Source organism: Peromyscus maniculatus, chromosome 1, assembly GCF_049852395.1.
Source record: "Peromyscus maniculatus bairdii isolate BWxNUB_F1_BW_parent chromosome 1, HU_Pman_BW_mat_3.1, whole genome shotgun sequence".
Lineage (NCBI taxonomy): Eukaryota > Metazoa > Chordata > Mammalia > Rodentia > Cricetidae > Peromyscus > Peromyscus maniculatus.
Window position 1 is genome coordinate 20,803,153 of NC_134852.1, and position 15,226 is coordinate 20,818,378.

The 15,226-nt window shown below is 41.6% G+C and overlaps 1 protein-coding gene across 1 annotated transcript in view; it reads right to left on the bottom strand.

Annotated features, from left to right (window-relative positions):
- The window catches only part of LOC143273128 (3-beta-hydroxysteroid sulfotransferase-like), a 291,023-nt gene that overhangs the window by 56,326 nt on the left and 219,471 nt on the right, over positions 1 to 15,226 (bottom strand). The window lies entirely within an intron of this gene.

Consider the following 15,226-nt stretch of genomic DNA (forward strand, 5'->3'; position numbering starts at 1 on the left):
ATAGGTCGATCTCAGTCCTCAGGGGAGGCCATGCTCTGGAAGGGGTAGGAATGGGGGGTGGGCTGGGTGGAAGGGGAGGGGGCAGGAAGGGGGAGAACAAGGGAATCTGTGGCTGTTATGTAGAACTGAATAGTATTGTAAAATAAAATAATAATAATAAATAATAATAATAATAATAATAATAATAAAGAGTCTCAACATTAACTAATGCCCAATGAAAAAAGATGAAGGTGAAGAACAGCACAAACTCATGGGTAGAAATATGAATATTTAGAAAGCAATTTGACAACATGACCACTTAGTTAAACATTAGTAGGAGCCCCACTTAGGACCTATGTCCACTCCAGCCATGGGGTTATGATTCGGGTTATGGTACCAGGCATGTGTTGCCTCCTTGAGGATCAAGCTTCACATTGAAGCAGACATCACTTAGTTACCCCGTAACAGGCACATCATTATTGCACTGCTGGGCACATCTGGCTTGGCAGGTCTGTATTGTAGCATATAGAACCAATGCAGGAAAAGAGTGTCATATGCAAAATCAGACACTGAAAAATGAAAAGCATAGCTGTAAGAAATTGCAGACAAAGGTGAACTGAGAAAAGAGGTAAAGTTCAGATTCCTCTGGTGGTTGTCTGCCCTGCCCCACTTGACAGAGCCCTTTCTATTTTTCCCAAAGAGCAGATCTTCCTCAACACAAATATTCAGCTGATTCAAAAAGTCACAAGCATTCCCTCTCCCTCTCTCAGTGTCTCTCTGCCTCTCTGTATCTCTTTGTCTCTCTATCTCTCTATTTTTATCACTCTGTCTCTGTCTCTTTGTCTCTGTCTCTCTGACTCTGTATCTCTGTCTCTCTCACACACACAAACACACACACACACAAAAACAGGTACCTATGTCTCATACTTCATTGGTGTTATTATTAATGATATCATACAACCTTGATTCATACCTTCAGTTGATTTCAGCCAATAAATTGTTGTATTGATGGGAATCTTTCTTTCCAACACCAAATAATATACCATTCCTTCCATGTGTCTCTGTCATCATATCTTTCTGTTTTCCTAGTACACATCACCATGAGGAAGGTACTGACTTGTATGCTTGTTGAAAATGACTCCCCACTAACACACAGATTTTGTGGTTATTTGTTGTTGGATCCAGGCATTAGATCTTGTCACTGGAGTGGAACAATTAGAGTATAACAAATAACAAGTATCCAGCCTCAGTAGGAAGGTTCAAGCCTTTAATTACAGAACTCTTGGAGTGGAGAGAAGTTTATCAATAATTCAAGGCCATCCTTGTTTATGTAGCAAGACTGAGGCCAGGATTGTTGACACACCCTTTGTAATCATTGCCCAAAATAAATATCTTTTTACTAGTTTCATGACAAAACCACTGTTAATTATCATCTAGACATATGTCATAAGCTTATTACTTGTATCTTCACTAACATGCTTTTGCATCTGTTGTTTGTTTTGAGACAGAGTCTAGGTGAGTTCAGGCTGGGACACATTCACTGAGCATCTGAAAAAGACATTGAACTCCAGAACTTCTCTTGTCTTTACCTCCTGAGTGTTGGCATTACAGATCTGTGCCACCACATCTGGCTTGCATTTGGCTTTTCTTATGATGTACATATGTATATGGGTTTATGATGACATGAATGCCTATGTGTGAATGTGAGCATTCTTTTTCTAAGGTTTGAGTGTTGAAGTCAGAAGACAACATCAGGTGTTGCTATCTACCTTGTTTGAATCAAGGTCTCTTATTTCTTGTTCATCTTGTGTGTGCCAGATTAGCTGTTTCCAACCTTCAGGGAAATCTTCTGTCTCCACTCCCATCTCAGGGAAGGAACATCAGTGTGACAAACAGAAGCTGTACCACCATCTTTACATGGTTTCTGAGGATTCAAACTCAGGTCCTCACACAGGCTTGACAAATGCTTTCCACTGAGCCATCTCCTGAGTCCAACTTTCAGCCTCTTTAAGTGACCTAACTCTGTCATGCATTCCCTAATTCACATTCGCTGTACAAATTCTCTGTAGATCATTTACCCTCAGCCTCCAGTCCAGTCTTAGACTCTTTGAATTCATGTTTCCTACTACCCTTAACCTGTCTGAACTCTTGGCTTCTCTCCTGACTTGATTCAGTTAGCCCCTCAGGTAACAGTGAGCAGTGCAAGTGTGCAATGGAAACTGATACGTAAAGAGTGAGCACACCCAGAACAGGAACAGTAAAGACACTGGGACTTTGGAAAACACATCAGACTAGCACTGTGAATGGACATAAAGCTTTGGCATAAAGTAGAAGGCTATTCTTAGAATGTCTCCAATGATCCACGTTTTGGAATGTGGGTCTCAATGAGACACTCTTAAAAAATATAGTAACCTCAGATATGGATGCCATTGGGTGGGGGCTCTCCCTCAGAAGGGGTTAAGATAGATCTCCAGACAGGATAGTAACTAAAAAGTCCAAGCCTGGCCATGCCCTAGACCCTCTGACTTCCTGTATTAGTGTGACTGATTTTCCCAGCACATGTTCCTGTCCTTGCAACCTGCCAGTAGGATGTCTCCAGTGGTAAATGTATAAGGTGATGAGTTTGTTAATGAACTTGATTTTATCAGTTCACTATTTGTGTGTGTGTGTGTGTGTGTGTGTGTGTGTGTGTACATCAAACATCATGTTGAATGCTGTAAATGCAGACTGGTTTAATTTTTCTTAGTAAAGCAGAAAAGTGAAGAAAATCAAGCTGTCCCATTCTCATGTTTTCTGATTGACACTTTCTTCCTCTCCACACAAGCATGAATGGATCATGGTTTGAGCACACCCATGGCAGGCTGTCCATGAAAGAATGGGGCAACTTCCTGGTACTGAGTCATGAAGACATGAAGAAGGTCAGCCTCGTTCTTGAAGGCACCACACAGTTGAAGACGAGAGGAAGCGGTCCTTCAACCACTGTTTACTTTATAGAAGTGAAGTCTGGTGATGAGGACATTACTGATAGTTGTGATTTCTTGTTTGTTTGTTTTTGGTTGGGAGATTTTCTTTTTATTATATTTTTATTATTAAAATGATTTTCTATTATTTTATTATTTTTATTTTTAAAAATGATTTTTAATTATGAATATATTTTGAACATATCATCCCCTCCTCAAGGCCTTCCAAATCCTCCACAGTCCTTACCAATCCACTTTAATTTTTTTCAAAAAGGAAAAACACAGTACAACAACAAACCTCCACAAATCAAGAACAGAAAATATAACAAAGTACAATATAAAATGCTGTGCTAGAAGGATTTCTGTCAACTTGTCATGGACTAGAGTCATGTAAGTGGAGGGGACCTCAATTAAGAAAATGCCCCCATAAGATTGGGCTGTAGGCAAGCTTGTAAGGCACTCTTTTCTTTTCTTTTTTTTCATTATTATTATTGTTATTATTATTATTATTATTAAATTTTCTATCCACTTTACATACCAACCACAGATTCCCCTGTCCTCCCTCTGCCTGCCCCCCAGTCTTCCCCCAACTCACTCCCTATTCCTACCTCCTCCAAGGCAAGAACTCCCATGGGGAGTCAGCAGAGCCTGAAACAATCAGTTGAGGCAGGTCCAAGAGCCCCCTCCCTGCACCAAGGCTACACAAAGTGTCTCACCATAGGCACTAGATACCAAATACTAGCTTATGCACTAGGACAGGTTCCTATCCCACTGCCTCGGGGGCCCCCTAAACAGGTTAAGCTAAACAACTGTTTTGCCTATCCAGAGGGCCTAGTCCAGTACAATGGGGTCTCCTCAGCTATTGGTCCACAGCACATGTGTTTCTACTAGTTTGGCTAGTTGTCTGTGTATTTTTTCCCTTTATGGTCTCGATGTCCCTTGCTCATAGAATCCTCCTCTCTCTCATTGATTGGATTCCTGGAACTCAGCCTGGCACCCGGCTGTGGATATCTGCATCTGCTTCTCTGAGTCACTGGATGAGGGCTCTCTCTATGATGACAGTTAGGATATTTAACAATCTGATCACCAGAGGGGACAGTTCAGGCACCCTCTCCACTATTGCCAGTAGTTTGTGGAGTCATCCTTGTGGATTCCTAGGAACTTCCCTAGCACTCTGTTTCTCCCTATTCCCATGATGTCTTCATTTATCCTGGTATCCATTTCCTTGATCTCCCACTCTATCCCTGTTCCAGCTCAAAACTCCCATTTTCCTATGTTCTCATTCCCCATTCCTTGCCCTCCATTACCCCCCCTCCCAGTTTGCTCATGTAGATCTCATCTAGTTCTCCTTTGCTGGGTGATGCATGTGTCCTTCCTAGGGTCCTCCTTACTAGCTAGTCTCCCTGGAGCTATGAATTGCAGTCTGGTTATCCTTTGCTTTACATCTAGTATCCACTTATGAGTGAGTCCATACCATGTTTGTCTTTCTGAGTCTGGGTTACCTCACTCAGGATGATTTTTTCTAGATCCATCCATTTGCCTGCAAACCTCATGATATCATTGTTTTTCTCAGCTGAGTGTATATGTACCACATTTTATTTATCCATTCTTCAGTTGAAAGGCATCTAGGTTGTTTCCAGGTTCTGGCTATTATACACAATGCTGATAGGAACAAAGCTGAGCAAGTGCCCTTGTGGTATGATTGAGCATTCCTTGGGTATATGCCCAAGAGTGGTATAGCTGGATCTTGGGGGAGATTGATTCCCAATTTTCTAAGAAAGCACTATATTGATCAAGTTTTCTCACATTAGAGACTCTGACAGTGGTACCTCCAGGGATAGTTGATGCTTGAATAAGGAGACATTTCTTCTGGGTATGTTGGGAATGTGAGAAGCAATAGCACTGATACCCACATGGACCTAATCCCTGTCATCATAATTCTCCAAGTTCCTGCAATTGTGGATATCCTTGCTGGAGGGATTGCAGACATGTGTGATGGATAAGGGGCTCCAGAGGTTGATCCATCTACTGATCTCATGCATAGATCTAGAAAAATCCAAAATTACTTTCATTTGATGACCTCTTCTGGCCATAAAGAGTGTGGCTACCTTTCCTTACATATTTCGCCACATGAGCTGAGCTCCTACTACCTGCTGTTTATTGGCTTGACAGTGTCCAGATCTTTCCTATGTAATTGGACGTTCCCTGTCCCAACCACTCAGTCCCAAAGAAACACACAGAAACTTATGTTAATTACAAATACTTGGCCAATAGCTCAGGCTTGTTACTAGCTAACTCTTACACTTAAATTAACCCATATTTCTAGTTATGCTTTGCCATATGGATCATGGCTTATTATTTCATTTTTTAACATCCTGCTTGCTCTATGGCTGGTTGGCATCTCCCCTGACTCTTCCCTCATTCTTCACATCATTCTCAGTTTGTTTTTCTTGCCTAACTTCCTGCCCAGCTACCAGCATGTCAGCTTTTTATTAACCAATGATAGTAATACATATTCATAGTGTAGAAAATGATTGTTCCAAAGCATCCACCCCCCTACAATTGTGTCCTAGGTTTCTGTTTCTTCTTATGGCTCTATAAGGCTAAGTCTAGGCTCCCAGATTTGTAGCTCTCTGTCTCAGGTCCCTGCAGTAGCTCAGTTTTAAAGACCATTATCCCTCTGAAGATATCACTAGGAGATGCTCTTTGAATTGTACAGAATGACAAAATAAAATTTCTGCCCACTGCCTCCCATTCAAAAGAGGAATTACCACCTCACTAAAAACCTGCACCGGAATTTGAGGCTCAAAAGAACTTGTCTGGAGGGGATACTGTCAGTCTGGTTTTACCTCTACTGCCTGGCATAATTTTTGGATGAGGCTCTAGCTTCCTCCTAATACCAAAGAACTGAGAAACTTGAACTCTGTTACTTCTCGGCTTACTTTTGCCTGTGTATGTGTGTGTGGTGTGCACATCTGTGTGCATGTATGTACAGTGGCCAGAGGTCAACAGCAGGTGTCCTCTTTGGTCACTCTGAACCTTCTATATTGAAACAACGTCTTGGGGAGAGGCTAGTTTTCCTTCTCTCAGCAGTCATCAGTTGCCTCCTTGTAGTTCTTTGTCTAGAGCTGGGGGACATTTGAAAACTTAGTGTTATTGTTCCACTGCCATTTCTTTCTTTTTTTTCTTTTTCTTTTCCTTTTTTTTTGAGACAGTGTTTCTCTGTGTAACAGGCCTGGCTGTCCTGGAACTTGCTTTGTAGACCAGGCTGGTCTCAAATTGAGATCCGCCTGCCTCTGCCTCCCAAGTGCTGAGATTAAAGGCCTGTGCCACCACTGCCTGGCACCACTGCCATTTCTAGGAGAGAGTCTTACAGTAGACTTCCTGGCCCTTTGACTTTTATAATCTTCCTACCCCTCTACCACAATGTTCCCTGAGCTACAGATGAAGGGTTGTGATGGAGATATCTTCACTGGGGCTAGGATCCACATGGTTGATGATCTCTGCATTGTGACTGTGTATTAATTATGCACACATGGAAAACCCCCAGCTGGCTGGGCTAGGGTATCCCATGAGTGCAGGGGACCATGCTGGCAAGCTGGACAGATGCAGCAGTGGGGTGGCGGGGTGGTGGATGGATACTCGCAATCCAGAGGCTACATCGGCACAGAAATGGTTTGTTATAATAGAGAGACCAAGAGAAGATAGGAAAGAGAGAGAGAAGAGAGAAAAAGAAAGAGAAAGAGAGGGAGGTTGAGGGGTGCACACCTCATGGGAGTGGAGGGAGAAAGAGAGGTGGGGTCGGAGATTTTAATTGTAGTTTTCTGTGATGGTCTCCACTTACTGTAAAGAGAAGCTTCTTTGATGAAGAGTAGCTACACTTATGATGTTATTCTATTTTAGTTAAAGATATATATATTTTTTTCCCACTCCTCTCCATTTATTGGGTACTGATCCAACAACACAAGTAAGACTGGGGTAGGGGAAGGGCAGGTGATTTCCAACAAGCCTGTGGCCAGCCTCAGAGTCCTAAGCAAGTCCAGTCTCCAGCATGCCTGTGTCCAGACCCTCGGCAAGGGTACCCCATGGACCTCCCCACTCCGAGCTCCTAGGCCATAGTGGAGGGACTGCAGGCCGAAGGTGAAGGTCCAGAGGGCTTCCTGCCACTTTTGGAACCTGTTGCTGTTTCTCCTGTTTTGGAACCTGTTGCTGTGTTTTTTGTTGTTGTTGTTGTTGTTGTTTTTTTAAGCAAGGTCTCTGACTTGACTCAGAGCTCAGCAAGTTAGCACTGGGAATGCAAGCAAGTGTTCCATTCTTTCTGCTTGGCATTTTCAATGTAGGCACCAAGGATCTGATCTCTGGTCATCATCTTTGCACAGCAAGTGGTTTAGGCAGGAAGTCATCTCCAAGTGTGTTGACTTATTTTTCTTCAGTGTTTTGCTCCTCCTTTCCTCCAGCACCTCTCAATTATTCTAGTAAGTGGGTCACACAGGGACAACTCCCACTACACCATCTTACCCCAGACACTGTATATGAGCTTTTAAAAAATGTATGTACAGTGGCCAGATCTAGAAAATGTATCTATTTTTAAAAAATGTATCTATTTAGTTTACATCTTGGCCACAACATTCCCCCATTCTCCCCTCCCAGTCCCTCTCCCCATTACCCGTCTCACCTCTCAGCCCCCTCCACTTCCATCTCAATCCAGGAAAGGGCAGGTCTCCTGTGAGTATCAATAAAACATGGCATATCAAGTTGCAGTAAGACTAAATATATCCCTCATGTATTAAGGCTGGGAAAGGTGACCCAGTATGAGAAGTAGGGTCCTAAAAGCCAGTAAAAGAGTTGAAGACAGCCCCTGTTTCCACTCTTAGGAGTCCCACAAGAGGACCTAGTTACACAACTGTAACATATATGCAGAGTGCCTAGATCAGTCTCATGCAGATTCCCTGGTTGTCTGTTCAGACTCTGTGAGCCCCTATGAGCACAGGTTAGTTGACTGTGTGAGCCTTCCTATGGTGTCCTTGATCCCTCTGTCTCCTGCACTCCTTTCTCCTCCTCCTCCTCCTCCCCAGGATTTCCAAACCCCACCTAATGTTTGGCTGTGGGTCTCTGCATCTGCCTCCATCAGTTGCTGGATGACGCCTCTCTGATGACAATTGGGCCAGGCACCAATCTGGTCACAGGAGAAGACTAGTTCAGGCTACTTATCACTATTGCTAGGAGTCTAAGCTGAGGTCCTCCCCATAGACTCCTAGGAGATTCTCCTGTGCCAGGATTCTGCCCAACCCTGAAATGCAACGTCCCCAGCAGTCCCCCTCAGCACTCTCTCTCCATGCCCCTCAACATAATCGATGAGCTGCTTTTTAAATGAAGATGTTACCTCATGTGTCCTGCAGCACAAATGCCAATGTATATCTTCGAAGAAATAATGTACTAAGGAAAACAAAAAGGGGGCTGTGTAATATGCTCAACTTTTGGCCAAGGGAATGAAGAAAGCCAATGAAATGCTAGGAATAGGAATAGATTACCAAGTGATGTTGGCTGTCCTCACTGGGAGCTTTTATGTCTAAGTGTGAGTCCAGCCAAAATTACGTCTTTCAAAGAAAAAAATAAGTAATCAAACCTTGAAAATTTTTAATTAATTTTAATTAAAATATAGTTACATTACTTCCCTCTTTCCCTTTTCTCCCCAAACTCCTCCTACGTACCTCCCCCACACCATTGACTGCCTTTTACTTTATTATTATAACATATATATTATATGTAAACAAGTGCACAGATATATAAATACAACCTTGTGCGTCTGTTTTTGTTGCTTGTGTATATATGATTTCAGGGCTGACCATTTTGTATTGGATAGCCAGCTAGAGGCTCATCCCTGGGAAAGACTAATTCTCCCTCTCTTAGCATTTGCCTGTAGTTCTTTGTCTAAAGGTGGGACCTCTGAGATTTCCCCTTCTGTCTATGTGTCCATTGGTGCTGTCCTTGTTCAGGTCTTGTTTAGGCAGTCATATTATTGAGATATCATAGGTGAAGCTTCCCTGTCATTTTTAGGAGACACAATCTCGCAGCAGATTTCCTGTCTTCTGACTCTTATAATCTTTCTGTCCCCTCTTCTACAATGTTCCCCAAGCCTTAGATGTATGAGTTGTGTTGGAAATGTATCCAGTGGGGCTGAGCACCTCATGATTGGTTGTCCTTTGTAATTTGACTAGTTGTGGTTTTCTTTAAAGGTCTCTCTGTTGTAAAGAGAAGTTTCTCTGATGAGTGGTAAGAGCCACATTTATCTGTAGGTGTAATCTTATTAAGGTATAGCTAAGTTCAATTTTCAAGTATACTATTGAGAATTTTTCCACTTATGTTCATCAGGAACATTGTTTTATAGTTCTGCTTTGTGTATTCTCTTCTAAAATTTTCATTTCATTTTTCCATAGTGTGTGTTTCTGTGTGTGAATATATGATGAAAATATGTCTTCTAACTAGAAAAATAGACTTTGAGTTGTGATGCTGATTCTTACCCAAGTAAAATGACACAATTCAAAACACTCAGATTCCTTCAGGCATCCCAACAAAAGACAACTGCTCAAAAAAACCTCCCTTCTAACTTATTTGAGTGACACATTATTCATTATTTTAAATTATAGCCACCCAGTGTGCCATGGAACACCAGAATTTATTTCTTCTATCTAATTGTAACATTATATTCACCATCCAACCTTTCTATGACCCCTCCATTGACCTTCCCTGGTCTATGCCGAGTATTAGTCAAGATCAATGTTTTTAGATTCCACATGGATTAGATGATGTGATATTTGTATTTCTATTACTGTCTTGTTTCACTTAACATAGTGTCATTTAGGTCTCTCTATGTTACTGTCCATGGCAGGATTTTATGACTTTTTTTTTTTAGTGAATTACTGGTATTTCATTGTGTAAATGTACCACAAATTCTTTATTCATTCATTACTTATTGGTCATTTAGCTGCAATATAGCTATCATTTTGGCTTCCCATGGCTCAAGAACAAATAATAGAGAAAACACAACATTTTTAGTCACATATTTAAAATATGGGCACTAACAATTTTATATCCAGCCAAGCTGTTCATCAAGCATGATGGTTTCAGACAGTGTTCATGTACAAACCCTGAAGAAATAGTGATTGTTTCCACATGTTCATAAGGAACCCACTAGGGGGAAGCCTTAAGTCAACCTTGATTCACTCTTCCATACAAAACAACCCAGAAAGCAATGTACAATGAAGTAGTGTTTTTTGGTGATTCAAAATACAGTGGAGTCAGGTAACAAGGAGTGTGAAACTCTAGCCCAGATTTTAACAGTCATAAGACTGAGACTTAACTTTTTAACACCTTAACCTCTTCATCTGTCAATTCATTCACACTACTGTTTTTCTTATAGAGTGTGGTGGTTTGAATGAGAATGCCCCCATAGGCTCAATATTTGAATGCTTAGTCACCAAGGAGTGGACCGGTTTGGGCTTTAAGGTTTCAAAAGCCCAAGCCAGGCCCAGTCTTAGTCTCAGTCTCAGTCTCTGTCTCTGTCTCTGTCTCTGTCTCTGTCTCTGTCTCTGTCTCTCTCTCTCTCTGACAGAAGTCTGGGGATCAGGATGTAAAGCTCTCTGCTACTGCTCCAGTACCATGTCTGTCTGCCATGATGATGAAGAACTAACCTTTTTAAAACTGTAAGCAAGTTCCCAATTAAATGCTTTCTTTTATAAGAGTTACCATGGTCTTCACAGCAATACAATAGTACCTAAGACACAGAGTTTGGTAGCATCACTGTTTTAAAATAATAGTTACTGTTAGCTGCACTGATAATAACAGGAGCAATAGGTGAATGCTTCTATAGCGTGTTTTACACCAGAGATTGTATTGTGTGCTAACACACACACACACACACACACACACACACACACACACACACACACGAGAGAGAGAGAGAGAGAGAGAGAGAGAGAGAGAGAGAGAGAGAGAGAGAGACTCATAAAAATCCCTGCAATTTGATGACCATGGTTTTATTGTCACCTCTATTTTACCACATCAGGAAAGTTAAGCGCAAAGAACCAGACATACTAACTGAAAATAACAGCTTGTGAAAACACAGAGTTACTAAGGTCAGCATCAGAAAATATTTTGAAAATCGTTCCTGTCCATGGACACGTGAACTATCTCATGATGCATACAAGCTCGTCAAGGTCCTTGGACCAACAGCCATCCTTTATTTCTACTTATTTGTTTTAACAATTCTGGTTCCTTTTGAAAATGTTGGACATCTCCGTCTCCCCTCCTTCAGTTTTTCCCATTGCCACCCTCTCCACCTTCTCACCCAACCTTGGGCAGATACACACACAAACTCACAGTGATTGTGAAAGCATGCAAAAGATCTGCAAAAAGCTCCATGCAGACAATATTCCAGCCCAGAAGTAGGAAGGGGAGCACAAAAACCACACAAAAACACCCAACAGCTAGTCTGTACAATCACTCAGCATATGCCATGTGTCCTAGTTGCTTTACCTATCTATGCTATGCCACAAAAACCCTTATTCCCAAACCTGTGGGGAAAGCATGGTGTATTCATTCAAAACCACAGGCGCTGAGCATGTCATTCGCTAGTCCATTTGTCTGGGGATAAAGTGCTAAAAAAATCTCCATCTTCATTGAATTTGCAGTGCAATAAAGGGAATTGACAATAAACATGCACATCCATAGGTGCAAATGTGAATTACTGATACAAATATAGAGTAGACATCAGGCAGAAGCAATGGAAATTGAGTAAGTGACATGATGTCCTTTTTTTAAAAATAAATAAATAAATAAATAAATAAATAAATAAATAAATAAATAAATAAATAATAAATTTACTTTACATCCTGGCCACAGTTTCCCCTACCTCCTCTCTTCCCTCCCTGCAAAACTCTGTTCCCACCCCCCAATTCACTTCTCCTCCATTTCTGTTTCGGAAAGGACAGGTCTCCTATGAGTATCAACAAAATATGGCATATCGAGTTGTAGTAAGACTAAACATATACCCCATTTATTAAGGCTGTTCGAGGTGACCCAGTATGAGGAGGAGGGTCCCAAAAGCCTATAAAAGAGTTCCAACTGTTAGGAGTCCCACAAGAGGACCAAGCTAAACAACTGTAACATATATGCAGAGAGCCTAGGTCAGTCCCATGCAGGCTCCCTGGTTGTCAGTTCAGTCTCTGTGAACCCCTGTGAGCCCAGGTTAGTTGATCTTATGTGTTTTCTTGTGGCGTCCTTGACTCCTCTAGCTCCTACAGTTCTTTCTCTTCCTCTTCTTCAGGATCCCCCGAACTCCTCCTAATGTTTGGCTGTGGGTCTGAGTCTGTTTCCATCAGTTGCTGGATGACACTTCTCTGATGACAATTGGGGTAGGATCAATCTGGTCACAGGAGATGGCCAGTTCAGGCTATGTATCTGCTATTGCTACATGTCCTTTCATGACCAAATGCTTCACAAGAAGCAACTTGAGAGACTTTTTTTCTGGTTTACAATTTGAGGTGACACCATCCATCATGCCAGGAAAGGCATGATGGGAGGAACATGAGTTTGTTGATCACATTTAGCCTGAAGTTGGGAAGAAGAGAGAAGATAGGAAGTAGGGCCATGATATAAACATTCAAGGCTCACCCTTGGAGACTCACCTTCTTCAAGGAGGTGTCACCTTCCAAAATAGTGCCCCCTGCTGCTGATAAAGTTCAAACATGTGAATCTATGGTTGACATTTCACTATCAAATGACAGCACATGGGTTCTCTGGGATCTGAAGAAAAGGAGTGAATGAGTCTGGCCTGATAACTTTGAGGAATAGGAACAGTGTTGAAATGCATATGCTTTTAAAGACTACTCTGTCTAGATGTTTGAGGAATGACAGGGAGTTCATTGGTTTGAATGAGTGAAGGCATAATTTGTCCGTCTGTGGTGTTTTGTATTGGCAGTTTTAGCAGACTAATATAATAGACTCATACATCTCACATACTCCTTTTGTTATTATTATTATTTTTTTTTTTGCAACAGAGTTTCTCTGTGTAGCCCTAGCTGACCTGGAACTCACTTTGTAGATGAGGGTGGCCCTGACCTCACAGAGATCCACTTTCCTCTGCCTCCAATTGCCCTACTCTTAAATTCACAAATATTCATGATGTTTGAGAACTTAATATTCTTATGCCATGTGACTTTGAAGCACAGATATGAAACAACCCCTGCCACAGATAAAAAGTCCTTTATCCATGACCCCAACTAACGAATGGAGATTCATTATTTGAGCTTTAGTCTATCTGATATTAATGGGTGTATATTCTCAAGGTTCTACAGGTCCTATAGAAGACTCTAAAAGTGTGAACTCCTTGCTGTATCTCTTTGTTTTTTTGCGTTCCTCATAAAAATGGAGTCCCTATTGATTCATTCTGTATCAGAATCACTGATAATTTTCACTGGCCTGCAAATCAATTGGGTATTCACATAGAAGCTGTAAGATCTAAGTCCACCTCTGCCTTTTTGTAGGTTTTTGATCTTGGGTAAAATTTTCCTTTCAAACTTGCCCCAAGCCACCTAATGTTGTTGGCTAGATACCAGCCTTGGTTCTGAGAAAATTGGAAAGCTTTCTCTTTAGCACAAGTGACAATAACCTTAGGACATTATAACTATTCAGGTGAGATAGAAAGGAATAATGGGTTCTTTCTGATGTCCCTTGCAGTCTTTCCAGAGGGTGAGATGTTCTGGCCTCTGATCACAATGTCCTTTAGCAGGTAAAACAAAGTGAATCTTTTGACCATTCCTCACTCACTATGTACATATTTATCAGCATTTACATAACTCCATTAGCATTCAGGAACATATCTGCCCATTGTCTTTGGGAAAAGTTAGGACCACAGTAAAGAGGATTTGAAGAATGTTCAACAAAGCAGGGAAAAGGCAGCTAAATCAATTCAAGGGTGCGCTAACTTTCAGCCACTTGCCATACTCTATGAATAAGGGATATGGACCAGAACTTTTCATTCCTGGAGATGCATGTAAATTGGATTGTGATAGTTCTAATTGGAGACAGGGTTATAATGGGAAATAATGAACACAAATTAACTAAAAACAGTAATCATTTTTTCTCTCAAATTAGTCTCCCAAAATAGCTTTTGTCTTTTGAGCTGGGGTCCCTTATTTTCCACACATGTGAACTAAGTTGTAACTGGCATTAAATCAATTATTTCCAATGGAGAGATGGCTTTTCCAATGGCTGTGAGAAGATCAGGCATCCTGTGAAGACACTTAACCTGCAAGTTCTCCTAGATTCTGGAGTGGGGATGAGTCAGATAGATCTGCTCAGGATGCTTGAATGAAACCCATGATTTTCCACTTCTTCATGAGATACTTAATCTTCTTTTATTAAGGATTTTTTTTATTCATTTTACATACCAATCACAGATCCCCCTCTCCTTTCTCTTTCCACGCTGCTCACCTCCCCCCAACCCCCCCCCAATTCTCTCCTCTAACAATGCAAGGTCTCGCATGGGGAGTCCAAAGAGCCTGGAACATTCAGGTGAGGCAGGTCCAAGCTCCTCCCCCTGCATCAAGGCTGTGAAAAGTGTCCCACCATAGGTAGTAGGCTCCAAAAAGCCAGCTCATGCACCAGGGATGATCCTGATCCTACTGCCAGGGGGTCCTTTAAACAGATCAAGCTACATAACTGTTTCACTTATGCAGTGGGCCTAGTCCAGTCCCATGGAGACTCCACAGATGTTGGTCTAATGTTCATGAGTTCCTACTAGTTTGGTTTTGTGGAGACACTTAATCTTAATGAATGACTTGGACACTTTGGCCCCCAGTCTCTAAATCTTTGGCCCTACGTTTCCTAGTGGAACCAAGTACAGGATCCCATATGGTGCCACTGTGATGAGACTTCTATGGGTGTATTCAAGAAGCACTGCTAGCCTGTGTGTTTCTTTCTTGCATCTGATGAAGATATTCATCATCCATGGCAACACTGGAGGGTTTTTATGGCCATTATCCTAGTTTATCAAAAGTATAAAAGCCTATGTTTTTGATGCTCATCTTTTCCCTGATCTCTTCATAGGCATTTGGTGAATGATGACTGTTAACCCTGCTTTTACTAACATGGCCATAATGCCTGGCCTCTAAGACCATTTGTTCTTTATTTTGGATTATCTTGAAGTACACTAAGCCATTTGCAAGGGAGATATCTACTTCTGGTTTGGTGTTCTATTTTCTAAATATCACCCTCACTGTTAACCC